Genomic DNA, 23,265 nt, shown 5'->3' with positions numbered 1-23,265 from the left:
CAGCAATTAAGCACTAAGAATATATGCAGTGTATTATTTGTTGAAACTGTACTTTCGATTTGATTTGAAACTGTCTCATTGCTATATGTTTATCAATAAACCTTTGAAAAGAAAAAAAAGTATTAAGCAAAGAATACATATATATCATATGGTTGAAGATGCTTCAGTGTTTTCTGGCTGATTTTTATAGGTTAGACAGAGCATAAATTATTGGTTAATAGTGAACTAGATGGCCTTGTGAAGTTCCTTTAGCCAAATTTTATGAGACTTTCGTATTGTGGAATTTGGATTATATTAGATCATACTTAAAACTAATTCTGGGTAATAAGTTTTAGTCTCTTAATTAAATACAACTTGTCCCTTGTCATATTATTCAGGCTAAATATAGATATGATAGTTTAGTGTAAACTCACTGATATTTAGCTCTTTTTTCCAGTTTTCTGTGAAGTATTGTTCTATTCTTGTCACTGTTAAGAAAGAATTTAAATCATTATTATCTTGATTTGCAATCATTTTTATGTTCTCAGGTCTATAAAATATTAAGGTAGTCCTTGTTTTCAAAAATACTAGTGTCAGAATTGGAGATGTGACTCAGTAATAGAGCTCTACTGGGGAGATAACTCAGTAGAATAAGTGCTTGACTGGCAAGCACAGAGTCCATATATATAGTCAGTCTCTCTCTCTCTCTCTCTCTCTCTCTCTCTCTCTCTCTCTCTCTCTCTCTCTCTCTCTGAGAGAGAGCTCTAAGTCAGCATGAACAATACTTTGAGGCTAATCCCCAGAACAACAAAAAAGACTTGAATGACAAAAGTCATTCAGTTGTGTTTTTGTGTTTGTTTTGTTTTGCTTTTACCAGCAGTTAAACTCAGAGCCTTATATTTGCCAGGCATGTGCTGTGCTGCTGAGCTACATCCCTGGCCCTTGAAACATTAGTGTAATGGACTAATTAGCAAAGATTGAGAAGAGTTAAAATTTAAGCCTGAATTTTTCAGGTAGGATAATAGGAAGATAGTCTTTCCAAAGAGCATCATGAGTACTATAACTCAGTTACTTCAAAATATTATTACCTATTGTAGCTTAAAAATTATAAAGTCCTTTTATTCTGTTTCATTTGGAAAATATGCTCTGTTGTAGAAACTATGCAACGCTTTGGTTCGAAATGAAAAATGTGAGGCAGAAGTATGAAGAGCAACAGCAGATGTTGACACAGGTATCAGTTCAGTTTTTAAAAGCTTTTGGTTTTTCTCTATAAATTTTAATTGAAGCTACTGCATGGCATTTTTGACTTAGATATAGAGTGATTATACTATAAAGTCCTGTGAAAACTAAAAGAAAAGTATGTGAACTTGTGGTTATGTGTAATGATATACCTGTAACTTTCTTCTATAGATACGGATTTCTAATTATTGAGCATGATATCCTAATTAAAACATTCTCTGATTTTTTTTAGATTCTTCAGTTTATCGTGGACTTGATAAATGAAAATCAAATAGTAAACAGAAGCATAGAAAGGTAAATTTATTGACATAAGTATTTTCTTGATTACAGAAGAACACTTACACTCAAAATTATATCACATAATTTTCCTTTTTCCAAACTTACTATTATTTTTCAAGTCAGAACACTTAGTATATATGGATTGTTTATGCAACATCAGGATGGAAATGATCCCTTCTGAGGAAATCCAAGCACATCATCAGCTCAGTATATTTTTTGTATTTTTGTAATGTTAAACTAGGCATGGTGCTGCATGCCTATAATTGCAGAACTTGGGAGGCTGAAGCAGGAGGATTGCTACAGGTTCAAGGCCATCCTGGACTATGTAGCAAGACCCTGTCACAGAAAAAAGAAATGATAAAAGACTAACTTGCTATAGTATGGTCTTTGTAGATGTACCCTAGTTTCTGACTCTTTGTTTTATGTTGCTTCTGTCTGTGTCCTTAAGGTGGGTTTTAGGGGTGTCATTGAGAACTATTGCATTGTAATCATCTTAAGTATGAGTCATTCTAAGGTTTCTACGTACCTCTGAGGAGCCAACTGGAATAGGATTCCTTCTTTTAAAACTAAATGCTTAGGGGCAAGGGAGATGGCGACGGCTCAGTAGAATAAGTGCTTCCCTGGCAAGTGCAAAGGTATTGAGTTCAATCCCTGGTTCCACCAAAAAAAAGTGCTTAGTTTTAAAATTTTTTACTTATTTGTTTATTTGCTTGCTGCTGGGGATATAATCTGGACATACTATGCAACTCAGATAATACCTCAAGCCCTGAGTCCCTTCTTGTACTTCCCCTGAGATTCTCTTGCAATAAATTGCAAGATATTCTTCAATTCTACCCTGAGTCATGAAGCTTCTATTGAGATTCTTTATACGAGAGATTATCCTGATCAGAAAGAACAAAATCATTTCACCTATAATTTTTTTATGTAACTAAAAGTTTCCATATCCATCTTAACTGGCCCTTAGCAACCTGAAATTGTTGGATTTTTGTCTAAGTCCTTAGAAGACAAAGTACCTAAAAATAAAATATGTTTGTAAGATACTACCTAGTTGTACCTTAAATACAAATTCCTATGTTGGCTTTATTCTTCAGACTTGATTAAACAACTTAGAACCAATAGATAATAATGAATGACTAATGTCATTGAGTATGTAGAGTGCTAAGCCTTATATGGGTTATCTCAATTCTCAAAAGAAATTCAGTTTCATAGGCTGTAATGTTGTCTTCACTTCACAGGTAATGATACTGAGTTCAACAACACTACTTTTAAAAAAAATCATTTTTACTTTATTTTAAAAAGAGACATTTATGGTCAGAACATATTAACATCTTCAACATGACCCCATTTCGTCAGCACAGCCATTTAGTGTCCACCGGCAGCAACAGCAGTGCAGCTTATTCACTGTTAATCATACATGAGGTCACAGCTTTATAAAAATAGCACTCCATTACAGTCTCTTTCTGTCAGCCAGCCGAGATGCCAAAAGGGAGAAGGCCAAGGGCTCCGGCCCCAGCTGTCATGAAGAAGCAGGAGGTAAATCCCTTGCTTGAGAAAAGGCCAGATAATTTTGGCATTGGACAAGACATCCAGCCCAAGAGAGACCTCACCCACTTTGTCAAATGGCCCCACTATATCCAGCTGCAGTGACAGAGGGCCATCCTGTACAAGCGGCAGAAGGTGCCCCTGTGATTAACCAGTTCACTCAGGCTTTAGGCCACCAAATAGCTACCCAGCTGCTTAAGCTTGCCCACAAGTACAGACCAGAGACCAAGCAAGAGAAGAAGCAGAGGCTGTTTTCACAGGTAGATAAGAAAGCTGCTGGCAGAGGGAATGTCCCCACTAAGAGGCCACCAGTCCTCAGAGCAGGTGTCAACACTGTCATCACTCTGGTAGAGAACAAGAAGGCTCAGCTCATGGTGATTGCACATGACGTGGACCCCATTGAGCTAGTTGTGTTCCTGCTTGCCCTGTGTTGCAAGATGAGGGTCTTTTGCTACATCATCAAGGAGAAGGCCAGACTGGGGCCTCTGGTCCACAGGAAGACCTGTACCACTGTCGCCTTCATGCAAGTCAACTTGGAAGACAAAGGCTTGCTGGCTAAGCTGGTGGAGACCATCAGGACCAACTATAATAACAGATACGAAGAGATCCAACGTCACTGGGGAGGCAACGTTCTGGGTCCAAAATCTGTGGCCAAATTGACAAGCTGGAGAAAGCAAAGGCTAAAGAGCTTGCCACTAAACTGGGCTAAGTGTACTCTTGAGTTTTCTGTATATAAAAACAATAGATTGTCCTTAATCCAGTGTAAAAAATAAAAATAGCACTCTAGGTAACAAATAGGCTGAACTAAGTAAGGGACAAATATAAATAAATACCAGATTTCAGTTATGATTGTGCATGTATTTTACCCCATCTAAGAATTTTCCTACAGAATAAACAAAATACAAATGGCAAGCATGCAGAATGTTGAGTTGATGCTCTCTCTTAGTGGAGGCCTCCCTGCCCTCAGTAACCGTGCAGCATGGAGTTCTACATTTTGTTGTTTTATTTTGGTGTTTTGAGACAGGGTCTTGCTATGGAGTTCATGCTAGCCTTGAACACACTGTGCAGCTCAGGCTGTCCTCAAACTCACAGTAATCTTCCTGTCTCAGCCTCCTAATGCTAGGGTTACAGAAATGCACCCCCATGCCCGGCTTGGAGCTGTATGTTGGAAAGACAGGTCCAGTGGTAGTTCCTCTCACTTTCTGTCCTTTCCACTTGGAGCACCAACAGTACTGTGGCTGTGTAGGCTATGGACCCCATCTTGGTTCAATGCTCCTCTCCAACCTGCGCCTCCTCAACTGCCTGTGTGCCGGTTGCATCCACAAACACACTGTCCTCTGTGCCCTGGCTGCTGCCCAGCAGCTTCGCCTGCCTCCCCCCAGGGCCAGCTGTCTGTTCCTCTCCATTCTCTGCTGTTGCTCCTCTGTGAGGCTCCTCCATGGCTCAGGAGTGAGCTGCTCACCCTGCACTGAGTTTGTTAGGGCAGGACCAAATTCAGCAGATGTTACATCAAGACCATTCTTTTCTCCTGCTTCATCACTATTGCTAACAAAATCTTCATGAAAAATAGGGAGATCAAGTCGAATTTGTTTTAAACAAGTCTGAACTTCCTTTTTTATTTCCCAAGTACTCAATTCTGTCGATAAAATCCTCAAATTGCAGTTTAGGGAATAGTCTGTGTGCCCAGTGCTCCATGTGTCTGATGAGTGTCTTCAAGTCCTCAGCCTTATGACCTTTACCTTTGAATTTTGTCTTGTCAAACACATGCCTTAAGGCTGGAAGGCCGCTCTCTGAAAATAATCTCTGAGCGTCCAGCCTGGAACTATTTTAACTGTTCTCTATTTTTTTGGTGGGGTCAGATTTTATTTTTTCCCATAATTTTATTGATAAACAAATAGCAGTGAGACTGTTTCCAATCAAATTGGAAGGACAGTTTCAATAATTCAAACATTGCATACATTCTTCCTAGTGGTTAATTGCTGTACAAGATGCAGACATGATATACTATTTACAAACACCATTAGAACAAATCACTCTGTTCATTAAGAGAATGTATTATATCTATCCTAACCACTTTGAATACACAGATACAAAGTGGACATTCATCTATATCCCCTTTTTTTGTTAAGTTCCATTATTTGAATATTATAGGTGTGTAAACTCAGTGAAATATTCTAAAAGAGTCCAATAGCCATTAATAGTATTGGGTCTTCCACTTCACTGGCAGTGTCAGAAATTGTTGACCTGAGTCCCCTACAGCTCAATATAACAGCATGGCTTTACTTCTTATATTTCGTTTTTATACTTTTCTGCTGGATGGTTAAGACCAAGGTAAAGCAGGACCTATGCAACAAGAGTTGTAGTTTTTGGGTCTGATAAGGTCAGTGAAATCACCTCAGGATTTATCCTGAGATCCTGTACCTCAGATTGTAGAACCTTTGTCAGTGTCAGCGATGTGGATGAGTCATGGCCAGTGCTTGGCCAATGTGCTCTGACTCTTCTTTGAGTTCAGCTCCTTCACCATCTTGCTGTGGAGAGGCTGGAGGTGGAAATGGAGGATAAGTTTCATCTTCTATATGTTCATAATCTGTTAGGTCAGTCAAGTCATTCTCTTGTGGTTCTAGCATCTTTTACTCTGGTACGGGCCAAGAAGACCACACCCTCAACACTATCTAACATAGTTAATATATAATAACACCAAATCTTACTAGCAGGAGTCACTTTGCTTCACATTTGAGAGGACTTTCTCCCCATTTTTGAGGTTTTCTGGTAGCTGCTAATTTTGATATGGAATGAACAGAAAAAAAGAAAAAACTTTGAGAATACTAGAAAGGATTCCCATGTAGCCTTTACCCAGATTCTTTAGCTTTAACATTTGGTCCTATCATTTGTTTTCTGTTTCTCTCTCTCTCTCTCTCTCTCTCTCTCTCTCTCTCTCTCTCTCTCTGTCTCTGTCTTTCTCCCCCTCCCCCCAACATGCACACACTTATTTTCTGAAACATTAGAGATTAAATTTTAGACATGATGTACATTTACTCCTAATTAATGTATGTTTCCTAAGACAATGACCTTTTTCTTACAAACTGCTGAACAGTATCAAAATCAAGAAACTTAATATTGATTTAACACTACTTTCCAAGCTTAAGTTCATACTTAAGTTTTATCATTCGTCTCAGTGATGGTCTTTATAGCCACAATCTTTCTTCTCTTTTCTGTTCTCTGTCTCATACATACACTGCATTACTTGTATCTTAATTTCTTAAAAACCTGAAACAGTTCTTCAGCCTATTTTTGTCTTTCATGACTTCCAACATTTTTGAAAGCACAGCCCAGTAATTTTGGTAGAATATACAGTGCAGGCACTTTGGGTTTGGTCTAGTATCATAATTATATTCAGATTGTTTTTGGCAATAATATAAAAATGTGGTTCTGTGTTCATATCAGAGACACCTAATGTCAGTTTTTGCCCTTATTATTGATGTCGCCATTTTGTATTCTTTTTTTTTTTTTTTTTTGGTGGAACCGGGGATTGAACTCAGGCCCTTGTACTTGCCAGGCAAGCGCTTATTCTACTGAGCCATCTCCCCGGCCCCTCATTTTGTATTCTTTAAAAAATAAAAAACAAATATAACAAAAGCTTTTTAAGATGTCTTTAGGTAGACATAGAAGAAAATTTATATATAGTGATAATATTTTAGATTGCCACTAATTCCACTCAGGTATCATTTGGGTTACTTTGTTTGCCCTCATTGATGATATTATTTGTTAAATAATTAAACTAAATTAAAAAATTTATTTTTAATGGGGCTATTCTGATAAAGGGTGTTGAATACTAAGTGCTTTACTATAGTGCTGACCATTGCAACACTAGGATGGCTTACAGCAATGAAATCTGGATGTCACTACAGGTCATTACCAGTCATATCTGCAGCTGGAGCTAGAGCTGGAGCTGGGGCTGGAGTGGGAGCTGGAGCTGGAGCGGGAGCTGGGGCTGGAGCTGGAGCTGGAGCTGGAGCTGGAGCTGGAGCTGGAGTGGGAGCTGGAGCCGGAGCTGGGGCTGGAGCTGGAGCCAGAGCTGGGGCTGGAGCTGGAGCTTCCAGCTGTGTTCAGACATATTTCCATATACCAGAGGACAAGAAGGAAATAGCTGTAAGATTCGGAAATAAGATGATGGTGGTGGTGGGCCAAAAGGCATTTACTGCCATTTAAATTTTCATTGTCGGTTTCTATTATGTCTCACATAATTGTTAAATATTCTCAAAGGACTTTTTACTGCATATGATCTGAGAAAGATTGGATGCATACAAAGGTACATAATCACCTCTCATTTCCTCTAACTCTCCTGTTTAGATAGCGATATTAAAAGACGGCTATGCAATTATTGAAGACAAATATAAAAGTCTCCTTGACAATGATTTTCCGGCTTTGAAAAATGAATGCAGAAACATAGTTTCCTCTGTGAACCAAGCAGATGGAGATCGGGGGTAAGCAACCTTGTGAACAGTATGTATTAGTGAAATATATGATCTGAAGCTATGGTAAAGTATGGGCTATATTCTGTTTTTAAATAAACAAAATTCTTGCCTGCAATTACAAAAGCAATGCTGCTGACTTCCAGTCAGTACATTATGTATTTCTGGTTTTTTCTTAGTGGTGTAATGGTACTGCAATCTGTGTTCTTGCCCAGTCTTCCTTATGACTCCCAAAGTACCCTTGCAAAACAGTTTGACCTGTGTATAAAGTAGTGCAATTAGTGAAGCAATAAAATCTGGAAATATAGCTTACTTAATATACATATGTGATCAATAACCACATATCAGCAATAACCAGTTTAAAATTTTTATGAAAAACTTCCATTCACAAAACAAAGAAAAATTAGATTAACAACTACTATAAATTTAATGGGAAGTATAGAGAACCTATTTGGGGAAAACATGCTTGCAAATTTGTAAGGTTTTATACATGAATATCATTTTTATGAGATACAGTAATTATTCATATATGGTACATTATCATAATTTAATGCATGTATGTAATAGGAAGTACTGCACTAATCATTTTGAAATATAACAAAGACTGTTTTAATAAATAGTTATCCTATGCTGCTGTAGAAAACCAAAACTAATTTCTCCTCTATGAATATATTTGTACTTTTTCTTAAATTCTTTCCTTCCCCTTCCCATATGGTTCCCAGCTTCTAGTGATCATCATTTCACTCCATTCTTCCACAACAATGATGTTTTAGTTGCCACAAATGAACAAGAATGTGTGATATATATCTTTCTGTGTCTGGTTTATTTTGCTTTACACAATGAGCACAGTTTCATTCATATTGGTGCAAATGGCAGGATTTCATTACTTTTCAGGACTGAGTAACATTCATTGTATATGTTGTATATACATCACGTATTGTCCATTCACTATGAAGATGAAAATTGAGTCCAGATTTCAGCTACTGTCAATAGCATTGACCTTGAGAGTACAAGTAGTTTTGGTATAATCTCATTTTCTTTGGATGTATATTGAACAGAGGCATTGCTGGATCTTTTTATTTATTTATTTATTATATTTTTTTTTTTGGCAGAACCGGGGATTGGACTCTGGCCCTTGAGCTTTCTAGGAAAGCGCTTATTCCACTGAGCCATCTCCCCGGCCCCTATTGCTGGATCTTACAGGAGATCTGTTTTAGAGTTTTAAGGAATCTCCATAATGTTCTGAATAATTTATAAATTTATTGTTTCTACAACATTGTGTAACAATCTTCTTTTCTCTGCATCCTTACAAGCATCTAATATTTTTGGTCTTTTTGGTGATAGTCATTTTAACTGAGAGCAGATTTTATCTCATTGTGATTTTGATTTGCATGCCCCTAAGGATGAGTGACATGGAGCATTTTTAAGTATATTTTTTGACCATAATTATATCTTCTTTTTTATTTTTAATTTAATTTAATTTTATTTTATTTTGAAGAGTAAAAACAAAAGAACAAAAATCAGAAACAAAGACAGAGACAGGGAAACATACAATACCCATGCTATAGATTTTCAAACCAAGAATAGCTGATTAACAATGATTGATATGTAGCTATTTTTATCATCAAATCTGTTGCTCAGATTACCAGATGTAGCTATGTAAGATTGGACATATCGTTGCATATTACCATTTGCCTTCAAGAAACATTAAATATTTGTTCTTGTCTCTCTTTTTTGTTTTTTCTATCTTTTTAAGTTATTTTGAAGATAATAGAGTAATTGATATGACATTAGAAATGGTATGTATTTAGAAGACCAAGAAGACAGGTATTCAAGCATCGTTTTTGTATTACACATTGCTAACCTCAATATAATTGCTTAGATTGCAGATATTAGTGTCCATAGTTAGTCAAGGTGAAAATTTTACACATTAACTGCTTTTTTCAAAAAACTGATGGAAATTCTTACACAATCACTTCACCCATCCTGTATATATACTTGCATGATTTCTCCCCTTCCTTGTTTCCTATCTTTTCTCCTTTCTCTCATCTTTGTTGCTTAATCCTTGTATCTTCTTCTATTTATTTTTTTCTTGTATCTTCTTTTCTAAAAAAGTTACTTATTCAGATCAGATCTTTAGACAGTTGTTAAATATATGTATTAGTTAAATATATGTTTAATACATTAAATATGTATTTATATAAAATACATATATAGAGAGAGACTGGAGGGCTGGCCTGATAGCTCAGTGGAATAAAGCACCTGCTTAGGCAGAGCACAGAGGCCAGGTTCAATCCCTGGCATGCTATGCCAGCCCCAACCATGGGGCATGCTGAGAGGGCAATTGAGACTAGGCGTGGTAGCATTTGCCTGTAAGCCCAGCACTTGGGAGGCTGAAAACAGGAGAATCACTATGAGTCCGAAATACATAGTGAGATCATGTAGACCCTGTCCTAAATACAGTGGGGTAAGGGGGCACTAGTGATTGAGCTCAGGGCCTTGCACATACTAAGCAAGCACTTTACCACTAAATTGTCAGCACAGGGTATTTCAGTTTTAATTGTATGTCACAGATTGATAGATGCTAAATATCTGGTTGTCAGTTGAGGAAGGTTACCTGTCCAGACATCCTAGTCTTAGTTTTGCTTGTATGAGTAGAAACAAGATCCAAATGGAAAATCATTATGTCTGATGCAAGATGTTGAGGAGAGAGATTCAGAAAGGGATATCTGGCAAAGATATGGTTGAAGGAGAAATTTCTAGTGTAAGATCATGCAACAGGAAAAATATTATGAAATATCTTTGGAAATGTAAGAAACCTTAGGTGGCAGAATATTTTGAAAGAGACTGTATTTAAGGGGAAAGTCATTATAGATATAATCAGGGGTACCTTGAAATCTAAGCATATAAAGAAAAGCAAGCCATTGAGTCAGTTGTGTCTGGACCTGAGGTGTTAAGTAGTAAGACAGCAGCAGGAAGTTCATATTTTTGAGAAAGAGTTAGATATGTACAGATTCAATTCTTGAATTAAATTTTTGCAAATATATTGTCCCTTAAAGCCAAAACACTAAAGTGGTCTATCTGGGTGCTGACCCGGAAGAGCTGTACAAACGTATTCTCTTTCACAGCTTCACTATGTGAACAGAGGTATGGAACACTGACAATAGCCACATTTGAAAAACCAAGTATACCGGAGCAGATTTTTGTAAAAAATAAGAATAATAATAATAGAAATATCAGTGAATCTCAGATTTTATGGCATCTAGAATTTTAAAATGTTAACAAATGGTGTTTGAACATCCCCACAATGAAATCTAGGCACTAAATTTTAAGTTTCAGGCAATCTATACAGTCATAGATATTTGGCAGATATATCAACTCAAATTATGGAAAAATATGGAAGCCTGTGCAGCTTAATTACGAAGTGTGATTGAAAACTATGGTGAATGTGGTTTATTACAATAAAAGACATACTGTCATTAATGTTCCTTACATGTTCCAAAGCATGTAGCACAGTTTTTACATCATTCTTGCCACTTTCTAAAGCAGCTATGTAAGAGTCCTTTTTCATGAATGCCTTTAGTTGTACTGTCTCAACCACCATGATGTGTAGAATCAATTCAGAATGCTTACCTTTCATGGTCATTTTGACAATTGCCAAAGAGCCAGAGGTCACATGGTACTGTATCCATTGAATAAGTTGGATGAGAACACACTGTAATATTTTAACAAGTCTGCCTTTCCATTGGATGTCACTCAATAACATCATTCACCTTATTTTTATAACACCTCTTCAAGATCCTCACACACACTATTATTTATTTCACCTAGCATTATGGTCTCAAACTCCATCTATTTTCCTGATTGTAACTCAAATTTAGCCTTCTTTGTAGCTGAATAGACACCATTGTGTATATATGTCATGTTTTCTTTGTCCATTCATTTGTTGGTGGGCATATACTTTGCTTCCATATTTAACTATTTTATATTGTTCACTTAGCATATTATTTTGAAGATTCACCCCATTGAGTAATGGGTCAATACTTCAGTTATTTTTATTGCTAAATAAAATTACATTATATGGAAATACCACATTTTACTTATTTATCAGGTAGTAGATACATGACTGCTTTCATTTTTTGCTATTGTGAAGAATATTGCTCGGATCATTTATAAAATCAGTATGTTTGTATTTCTCTTAGATAGATAACTTAAAGTGGAACTTCTAGAAATTAATAGAATTTCCAGGCATGGTGGTGTATGCTTGTAATTCCAGTACATGGGAGACTGAGAGAGGAAGATCACCACAAGTTTGAGGCCAGTATGGGCTACATAGTTTAATTCAAGGCCAGCCTGAACTATGTAGCAAGACCCTATCTCAAAAAATAAAGGAGGGGAGGGAGAATGGGAAGGAGGGAGAAAGGTGATATCTAACTTTTGAACAATTTTCAAACTGTTTTCAAAAATGGATAAATCATCTCACATTGGTTTCCACCAGCAATGTGTAATGTTTCCTGTTTTTCTGTATCCTTATCATCTCTTGTTATTGTCTGCTCTCTTTATTATAACCAGTCTGGTTACAACAATAATTTTCATTAAGTTTAGGTAGTGGAATCATTGACCTGTCAGAATGTTTGAATGTTATACTATATAATATGTGAATGAAATGAAAGGAGAACAAGAGAAAAGAAAAAATGTCATAGGATCGTCCTGCTACAATGTTGTATATGGTTATATTTCTAAACTTCTGTGTAAAAATGTGTAATTGTTTTTTCGCATCCTATAGGGATTTAAATTTTATAATATCCATGGTTGTTAGAAAATAGCAGTTCCATTTTATGTCTAAGGCATTCGATATTCATTATTTGGTGTTTTACTTGTTTATTTTTTATTTTATTGAGAAACAAATATCAATGAGACAGTTTCAAAACTGATTAATAGGACAGTTTCAATAATTAATGCATTCTACATTGTTATCTCCTTACTGGTATCCATAGTACAAGATGCTGACAGAATATCCTGTCCAAACACTATTAGTAGAAATCTTTCTTCTCATTGAATTAAGTGAAAGTAGCTGTATATCTATCCCAACTATTCTGCATATACAGATACCACAAATGGTCCTTCCTTTGATCGTCTTTTTTTGTTTAGTCCAGTCAGAAATGGGTATTCCATGGCATCTAAATACTATAGGTGTGTGAATTCAGCAAAACAATCCAGCACAGTCCAGCAGTTCACGATAGTAGTGGGTTATCCACAGAAGTTGTTGACTTGAGCCTTTCACAGCTCAGCATATTAATATGGCTTTACTTTATATACCTCGTTTTTATACTTTTCTGCTGAATGGTTAAGATCAAGTTAAAGCAAGACCTATGTAACAAGAGATGTAACTTTTGTATCTAATAAGGTCAGTCAAGAACCCTCAGGATTTATCCTGTAACCCTCTACCGCAGTTTGCAGATCCTTTGTCAGTGTCAGCCATGTGGATGAGTCACTGCCATTGCTTGACCAGTTTGCTTTCTGTGAAAGCCTGATAGAATGTTTTCTCTCCCGGTGACTCTCCTTAGGCACACTCTAAGGATCATGTTGCTCTGTGGCCCCATAATCTCCTTAATCAGAAAATTTTGGACACAACTGAGTTACATGATGTTATAGTATAGGTTCTCCTACGTCCTGAGTCTTCACTGACCTTGAAAGGCTAGGGCCAAAATGTTGGCTGTCCTTGCAGCCCTTCTATTTCTCTAATTTTTGGTCTGCTAACTTACGTTGTTAACCCTCCAAAAGAGAAGCTTATTATTACCCTACATCTTATGGATTTGGGTTTAACTTCACTACCTGTCTGAATATCAAACATCTTAGGTATAACATGGAACAGGTATTTTCCATCAAATATTGATATGTTAAACATTAAGTCCCTACAGGATATGGAGATAAAAATTTTAAAAATGAAAGCTATTTAAAGAATATGAATAAACAATTACATACTTTTACACAGAAATTTAGAAATCTAACCATATACAGCATTGTAGCAGGACAGTCCTGTGACATTTTTTTTTTCTTTTTCTTGTGTCTTTTTTTCATTTATTATCCATTTGAAAATAAAACTTTTACTTATGAGACAGTATGGTAATAATTGGTATGTCATGACAAGAACTATGTATTTAGAAGACCAGAATGTTAAGTATTCCAAGCGTGACCCTTCCATTACACATTGCTATCTACAGTGCAGTTGCTTGGTTTACAGGTATCAGCATGTATAGTTAGTTAGGGTGAAAATCCTACCAGTTAACTGCTACTTTCAAAAACCTGCTAATGTTTCTCAGGATCATTGCCTTGCCCGTCTTGTGCATATAAATGTATGGCTTTGTCAAGGAGAAAATCTGGGAAACAGGACAGGTATTTGATATTCAGACAGATAGCGATGTTTGGTTAACTGCCTCTGTTATAAGGTAATAATATCATTAAGCTTCTCTTCTGGATGTTTAACAAGTAAAGTTTACAGACCAAAAATTAGAGAGATAGATATGGGCTACAAGGATAGCCAATAGTTTGGCCCTAGCCCTTCAAGGTCAGTGAGGACTCAGGACATAAGAGAACCTCTGCTGTGACATCCTATAACACAGTGGTGTCCCAAATTTTCTGATCAGGGAGATTATGGGGCTACAGAGGAAAGTGACTGATGATGTATATTGTGCCTAAGGAGAGTCACCTAGAGAGAAAAAATTCTCTTAGGCTTTCACAGAGAGTAAGTTGCTAAAGCAATGGCCGTGACTCATCCACATGGCTGACACTGACAAAAGATCCACAAGGTGCTGTACATGGTTCCAGGGTAAATCCTGAGGGGATTTGACTGACCTTGTCAAGTACAACAGTTACATGTTTTATATAGGTCTTGCTTTAACTTGCTCTTAATCATCCAGCAGAAAAGTATAACCATGAGGTATAAAAAGTAAAGCCATATTAATATGCTGAGCTGTAAAAGGCTGAAGTCAACAACTTCTGACAACTGCTAGTTTTACTGATAACCTACTACTATTATGGACTATTGGACTATATTGGGTTATTTTGCTGAATTCAAGTACCTACAGTCTTTGGACTGGCTTCAAATATGAAAAGGTCCTTTAAAAACTTCTCCAAATACAGCTTCTCTAAATGCAGTGGAATACCAATCTCTGATGATTCAAAATGAAAAAGAGGGATATGTTGGGAGCCAAGAGGCTAAGAAATTGATAAAATATGTGTAGGTAGGACTACGCCCAGTGCCTAAAACAGAGAAGGTACCTCACTCCTGAGATGAACATCCTGTCTGGTTAAGGTCAGCTATTAGTAGCTAGGCAACATAGTGTCACATGGTACTAGCTTCATAGAAGTGTAAATAAAGGACCTTCTTTTATTAAAAATAAAGAAAATATATATGTGTATATACAAGATTGGTTAAATATACTACTACTTTTTCTTAGTTCATTGAAAAAAAGTTTTGTACTAATATTGTTTAAACAAAAACATGTCTGTGTCTTGCCTTCTGAATACTATGAAAACAACAATATGCAATGTATTAATTATTGTAACTAACATGTTTTGAAACTGTTTCATTGCTGTTTTATCTTTTATCTTATTAAAATGACAAAAAAATTCCAAAAAAGAAAGGAGAGCTGGTTGTTACATTATAAATTATATTGCAAATATTCTAATAGTATGTAATATTCTATAGCACATATGATTCCAGTTGTTTCAACATATCAAATTCATATCTTATATACTATTTCTTAGAAAAGCTCCTACAGCATCAACTCAAGATGTACCTGTCAGTGAGGATTCGGTGATCCCCGATTTCGATTTCACCTTACCAGCTTTAGAAGACCTAATATCTATGGAATCCTTTGGACAGGAAACTGGTGATATACCTTTGGATTTAGAATCCTTCCTTTCTCAGGACATCGATTCAATCTTGACTGAAAATAAATCAGATACTCACTGTGATACTGTAATGAACAGGTATACAATTTCTTTCTGTTAACATGTCCTCTCTGCATTTTTTGAGAAAAAATTTTATTTTCTTAGTGCAAAACACACTTTGGATAGAGCTAAGGAGAAGCAGGTGTATAACCTTAGTTTGAAGAGTTTCTGAAGAACACCCCTGCCAACTCTTTCCCTTTCTTTTCTCTCCCAGAAACATTACTTTGAATGGGAATGGAGACTTGGAAACACAAGGATACTGTTAGCAACCTAATTTTAGCTGAGAGTTAGCATAATACTTTGCTGTACTCATGGTTGCACCGTTGAATATTGAATCAAGTCTGTTTTCATTTTGAAGCCTTAACAAATCAGATACTTGAAAGGGAAACACAAAATTATGATGAGTTTTTCATCCTCGTACTCAGTTCTGATAAATGGTTTGTTTTTGAAGAAACTATGGATATTGATTTCTGGATATATATAATTCTGATTTTAAAAATTACAAAGCATAATACTATAATGAGGGAAGCAATATGTCATTAAGGAAATATCCCTTAGAAACCTGAATTCCCAACATTATCACTTTTTTTTCGTATACTATGAATGAACTCTTTGGTAATAATATTTGGTGTTTCACTATTTTGATGTTTCACTGTGGTCTGAAAATGACAGTCAAGCACCGATGGTGTAAAACCCTTCCTCTTAAATCCAAAAGTTGTTTTAAATTAGGGCATAACCTTCCGCTTAGCACACAACTTGGAGGAAAAAAAAGTTGTCTAAATTTCCTCAAACTAGATTCTGTGCATTTCAGCAGAAATATTACTAAATTGAAGCCACAAAAACTTTATCATCAGCAAAACTCAGGCCACAAAAGCCTGAGTGACATGTAGAGGAAGGATGACTGCACAAGTTTCAACTTCATCAGCGGTGGTTACTTTTGTATATGTAGATGCTTTATCATCTTGTATTTGTATTATTTCCTTCCTTCATTTATTCTCTACTCTAGAGAGACAGGGGTCAATATTGCTTTGGTAGACCTTTTTACACAAAGAGCTTCCTGAGAAACACATCTAAAAGGGGGCTGTATGAGTTTTCCAACTGATCCTTAACTTTAGTATGAACCCTGAGATTTGAGCCAAAAGGCACTTTTCTAGACAATGAACTAATCTTCATGCTTCAGGGCACAGGGCGTTTCTCAGAACCTTAGTGGATCATGGGAGCTCTGTCAGTTAAGATGATTATTCTAAATTGTTTTATCATTGCCTGAATTGGCCAGCAAAGCCAGGTTCAAGTTCAGCTAGATTGACAAAGCCCACAGGAAAGAACAAAGACTTCCTATGTTAATGACCTATAAGAATTAAATGGCAATTGGGTTCATAAAGTCAGGTTAAATAAGACTAGTTGAAAATAGTGCAACCAGTGGTCCTTAAAAAGATAGTTTTTCCTAGTGAATGGCATCAGAAAATGAAGTCAAGAGCTTCACAATAGCATAAAATCAAAATATAAAAATTTTTGCTTACTATCAGCTCATGTGTCACACTCCCTCAAATCCATTGCTGTCATTTATTGATGAAATTCAGGCTGCATGCTGCCCATAGGGAGGAATACAGTTATTTCAAGACCAAGTTTAGAGCATATAGAAGCTTATAAATGGCAGGCTCCAGGTCACAAATTACCTAGTTACATTGTTTTGATGCCTTGCTTTTCTCTCATTGAGGATAGTGATTTATCATCTTCGCTTGGCACAAAAAAATGGAAAAATATCCATACATTGAGATTTCCTAGATTGAAGAGTATTTCCTATTCAGAATTCTTACAGAACAGAATAATGTGGATTTTCTTACATCCTTCTCTTTTGGGGCTTTTCAGATTGAAAAGTATGACAGTAGGATGGAAGTAGGCTACTCTGGATAAATTATAGCCAGTAAATTATGTACTAAAATCTTCTGAATAACAGGAGTGTTCATTGTCTGGAAGTGAAATATCTGTAACTGAAAAATGACATATGATTTATGTTTTTTGGATAAAGACCTGCAATAATCTGTGTGATTTATTATATTTCAGATGTTTTCACAAAGATTATCTTCTGCCATTTATGTTCTCTTTTTCTAATCCATCATCATCTTGCTTGGCAATAAAGTTTGTTAATTTCTCCATTTTTCATTTAAGGGGTGAAATGGACAGCACTACTGATGTGACAAAACTAAAACCCTTTCTGTCTGAAAAGAATGTGAATTACACCTCTGATCCTGTCAGTGAGGTAAGCCTATCAATTTATATCTGAGACTTTATTGCATTTACATAGATTATTCCCAGAAAATAATGATAAATGACAGTTGACAGTGTCAATATTTGGCATGGGATTCATGAGTAGTTCTTCTGTTGGCCTTTCGATTAATGTGTATAAATTTTATGTCTTAGTTTTCTGAAAATGAAAATGAAGAAGTTATATCTGCTTCTCCATAATAGTTTCACAATTTATGTGTTATTATGTGATAGGTTTCCATGCACTAATAACTAAAAGATAAGCAGTGCACACATATTCCTTTGTGCAGTATTATGCTTTGGTAGTAGCTTCTTAAGTATCCAGAGTGCTTGTCACAGTATTCCTCATTGCTATATAAAATCCTTTTTCCCTATGATCACAACAGGTTGAGAATTGAAGTTATTTCATTTAGAGGACCCTGTTTCTAATTCTACTTTTTTTTTTCAGCCTGTCTATACTGAACGTCCAAGCTTGCTGGCAAATGCAATTGAATCTTTTCTCAGTGTGCATGATATGGCAGAAACAGATGTAAGCTCTTTTATACTTTCTATTGTTTTTTTTACATCATCCAAGCATGAGGTCCTGTATTGTACTTTTGCTGATAAATATTTTCATGATAATATGTTATTAGTAGGGAAGCTTTTGAGTTAGATAAGTGAAGTAGAATGGCTTATGACATGTTATGTGTATTCCCTCACTGCCCTATTCATGTTTTTTTTTTCCTCTGCCAACATGTTAACTATTTACAGAAAAGTCCAGCCTATATTAGTAAATGTTTTTCAACATTTTACTGTTCTGGATTGCATATCAGGAACACCAGAGACCCATGTAGTGAAGTACCAATTCTTTTTTCACACATTTGCAAAGCACTACTGATAAAACAATTGACAGCTGTCATTCCTGCTATCTCAGGAGGCTGAGGAAAGAGGATCACATAATCCCAGGGATCTGAGGCCAAGCTGGGCAACATAGTGAGACTCTTTCAGAAAATGTTTTGGTATATCTTTTTATGCAAACTGTTCCTTTTATTGGCAGTTGCTCTTTATATAAGTTATAAAATTTATAGAAGCTTATTCTATCCCTGTCAAAAACTAGACTATATATTCAGTTAAATTTGCTTTTTAAATATCTCATATACAGTGATATATACTTACTAGTGTTTCACCCACAAAATTCCTAATAGCTAAATGTTGGAAGCAACTTGTATGTCCATCAGTAGATGAATGGATAAAGGAAATGTGGTATTTACACACAGTGGAGAACTCCTGTGCCATAAAGAAAGGTAAACATGTATCATTTGTAGGAAAATGGATGCACCTTGAGACCACAATTTTAAGTGAAGTAAATCAGGCAATCAAGCTTAAATACCACATGGTTTCTCTTATATAAGACACCTGAATTGTAAACAAAAAGCAGAATAAAAATATAATGAGAAGTAGTGTAGGACTCCATTGGTTTCTCAATGTACCCCAGGCAGAAATGGTGGCAGGAATGAGGAAAAGATAGACAAGAAAACAAGACCTGGGTCAGGTGGTGGCCCATTGCCTGATTGGCAAAGGACCCTCAGAGCAATAGTAGGGGCATTTATTTATACCCTTGCAAAGTTAGTATCATGTCACACAAGGTTACCTAGTTACTAAGAACTGGCATTAACCAGGCAGGATACTTTTCTTGGGACTGAGGTAGCTTGGCTGATTTAGGCAACAAGGACTAGTCCTGTGCTCACACATTAGACCAATTTCCAGCTTAAGCAGCACCCAACAAAGTAGAAAGCTAGATTTTTCTTAAATGGTATAGTGATCAACAGATGGAAGGGAGAAGGAAAAGTGATGAAAGATAATTAAGATGTGTTATAATGCATGTATGTATGTTCACATGAGAAGTGTGAACATCATGCTCTGTAAACATGTACTAATTTTTAAAAATCATATTTTTAAATGTCATGTATGATGCTAATAACAGAACTTTTTTGAGATTATGCCTCTTTTGGCCAAGGGCACTATGTTAAGCATTTTAGGGGTATTTCTCAGGGAATATTTTAAGAAATTAATCAGACAAAAAAAGACTAGATTAACAGCAGCATTAGCACATTACCCTTCTGCTTGATTTATTAAACATTATGCCATACTTGAGGATACTTTGCCTTGTCATTTATGGTACCAGTTTGTGGCTATGGGTAGTGGAAATTTTTATAGTTGCTATTTTAAGACAAATTGCAAAATTTACCTATTTTCCCGTAACTTCTTTAGCCAGCTAGGGGAGATCTCCAGATGAAGCATTTACATTTTTGTCATTGATTAATAAAAGTACTAGAGCTAGACCCTGAGGGAATTGATAATTTTTATATTGTTTCACCAAGATGACTTGAAAGGAGTGTTCTTTTCTTTCTCCTAAACATACTGAGAATTTTATATAAGTCCTGTCATTCAGGTTTAAATACTTAGGTTCAAATTTAATATTTATTAAACATGCTTCTGTCTTGGCAGGCAGTATTGTCCAATATTATCTCAAAACTGAATCACAACTAGATGTGTATTATATAGTTGTAAGAAACTTGCTGCATCATGAATTCGTTTTCCTTCTGTCTAAAAAGTAGTAAGGAAAATTACCATCACTAGAAAACAAATGAATAGAAACATTCCTTCCTCGATTACGTTAAACTCTCAAGGGATAAGCTTATTTTTGGATCTAAGATTGAACACACCTTACACTTACTAAGCACACACCCTCAGTCCCAGTCCTGAGAGAGGCTTTTTATACCACGTATATAACTTTATCTCAAAGAATGACTGGTTGATAAACACTACAGTGTTCTCTTTTCCTATCTAGGGTTCAGATCTAATGAAAACCAAAGAAGGAGCGATAAGTCAACTTGATGCCAATGGAAAAGAAGGTATAAGAGAATATTTATAGAGGAATTAGAACCTTTTATGTCCTAGTTTCATCCCCATAGTTTACTATCTATAGCCACCCCTGGAAAATAATTTAACCACTTAGAACCATAATTTATTCTTGTGAAAACTATGACTAATTCCCTTCATAAATTATTTTGAATGCTAAATCAGCTAATATGTTTGAAAGAGCATAATAACTACCAAATAAACTTGAAGGACATTTTATTATGAAGTCTCTGGTTTTAAGGCAAAAAATTATAGCAAAAACCTTAAGAGGGATTTGCTATAATGAGTTTAGGTTTTTCCAAAGAAAGTCTTTCTTGGAAAGTATGGGGGACTTTTGGATTAGCTCAGTTGTTCAAAGCACCTGCTTGGGCAAACTCAGTCAGGCACAGGGGGGCGCAGAGGACCATGGGTTTGATCCCCAGCTCCACACACTGCACCAGACCCTCCTCTAAGACAGCCTGAGCCAGCAAGAAAATAATAATAATTCTTAGGGCCGGCCAAATAGCTCAGCAGATTAAAATACCTGCTTAGGCAGATGCAGCGGGGTTCGATTCCCAGCATGCCGTGCCAGCCCCACCCCCACAGCGTGCTGAGACAGGGATTGAGACTGGGAGTCATGGTGAGCACCTTGTAATCCCAGCATTTGGGAGGCTGAAAGAGGAGAATCACTATGAGTCCAGCCTACGTAGTGAGACCTTGTAGACCATTACTGAAAAAAAAAAAGTAGTTGCTTTGCTGTTTTTTTCCCTTTAACTGAACTTAGTCCTCCATAGTTAGGCATAGATTTTTATGGAAAGTATATCTTCTAATGCTTATATTCTAGTTGTTAGTGCTATTCCGAAATCCAAAGCATATTTTGTATAATTACATGATATTATTCTCCTAAAGAGAAATTATTCTGAAAAGATTCAAATAGTAGGTATAGTAAGAAAGCCTGATACCATCTTCTAAGAGGTAAGAGCATATTAATCATGATTAAGATGCCCCTCCAGTAGCAGATTTGGGTAGTGTGACTCACAAGACTTAAAGAGCACCACTCATTCTGTTCTGGGATACATTTAATGGCATAAGTCTTGTAAATTATACTTTGTCTTACCTCATCTCCTACCATGTTATGTATAACAAAGCACTGTCTTTCTACAGACAAACAGGTGGCCCAGCATAAAAGCACCTTGCTTACCTCTCTGGATGAGATATTGATTGATTTTGGAGAAGAACTTCAGGATTCTAGTGGCCAACCTTGGGATCATGTGGAGAATCCATCAAATTTCTTACCAAGTTTATGTGACCATGATTATATAGCTCTGAATAATGCTCCTCAACAGTATGTTACAAATCCTATTGAAAACATTGTGCCTCCCTTATGTGTGGAAACCAGTGAGGAATACTGCTCCCTTCTTGACTCTGTTGTTAATATTGTTGAAGAGTCCATTGAAATTGACCCTTCTACTTGAATTTAGTTTGAGCTCCCTCCAGTCTAACTTTCTGATAGAAAAGACAGGAACTTCTACCTTTGTCTGGTAATATTTCTCTTTATTGCTTAACATCTGTAACTTAAAAGGGAATTAAAAATTTTGCCCTCTTGTACCTAAGCAAAATATCATAGTTGGTAGTAAATTCAAACCACACAAAAAGCATAAGAAATACATCAAATTTAGGGGTTGATATACAGACCTTTTTTGTAGTTTTAAAGCAACATTCTTCTACTTGGTGTCCAGATCAGAAATTAGTGTTGAAAACCAAAATCCTAGTGGTTTTTAAAATAAATACCAGATCTGTATGGTTAGTTTCTGCTTATAGGAAGATGTCACCTCAGGATTTTCTAGAGACAGATCTGGTTTTGAAAAATAATGTTACTTGTTATTTCTGAAACGGATGACTTTCAAATTTTCCCTAGATTTTAAAGGTACAATCATTTTAGGTTTTAGTTTTTCTGTAAGTTTTATTAACTATGAAATTTTTACATCCAAGGGAAAAGTAATTTTCAGCAAAAATGAAATATTTTATACCTATTTTTATAAGAACTCTTAGGGGTTTTTTTATTGGTTTTTTCCCCCAAACACAAAGAAACCTAAGAACAATTTACTTACTAGAAATTAAAATGGCATGTTACCTGCCATCTTTACATCCATCTCTGTAGTTGCTTGAAATTCATATTGGCAGATATTTTATAATTGAGTGTTCATCAAAATATTATGTTTTTAATCAGCTTGAAGTAGTTTGTGTATAAACCATTCCTACAGCAACATTCATTTTTACCCATCCAGAGAACACCACAACACTTAAACTCCAGATCATCTGTTTAGTAGAGGAAGCATTATAAACCAGGGACAAGATTTCTGGTTTTGAGAAACTTCAAGGCAAAATTTTAAGAGATCAATGTGTACCACTTTTCTACTCTTTTATTCCCTTCTACTAAACTCTGTCTACAAATACACTAATTTTATGCTGCTTTGAGTGCACAAAGTTTCACATGTGCTTCCATTTAATTCATTATCAAAGGAAAGGAAGAATTTTATCATTGTTTTCAGCCATTACACCTTAAATATAGTATGTTCATTTAACTACGATGCTTTATACATTTAAAATTATTTTTGGTTTTGGATGAAAAAGATGTGGGGTTTTTTGAAGT

General features: G+C 35.9%; 1 pseudogene; it reads left to right on the top strand.

The window, feature by feature from the left end:
* Positions 1 to 22,087, top strand: part of LOC101573166 — an 82,422-nt pseudogene extending 60,335 nt beyond the window's left edge.
* The last annotated feature ends 1,178 nt before the right edge of the window (positions 22,088 to 23,265 follow it).

This window comes from Octodon degus, unplaced genomic scaffold (assembly GCF_000260255.1).
Source record: "Octodon degus isolate 3935 unplaced genomic scaffold, OctDeg1.0 scaffold00211, whole genome shotgun sequence".
Taxonomy (NCBI): domain Eukaryota; kingdom Metazoa; phylum Chordata; class Mammalia; order Rodentia; family Octodontidae; genus Octodon; species Octodon degus.
Note: the sequence above shows the minus strand (reverse complement) of the source record. Positions and strands in the feature narration are given on the sequence as shown.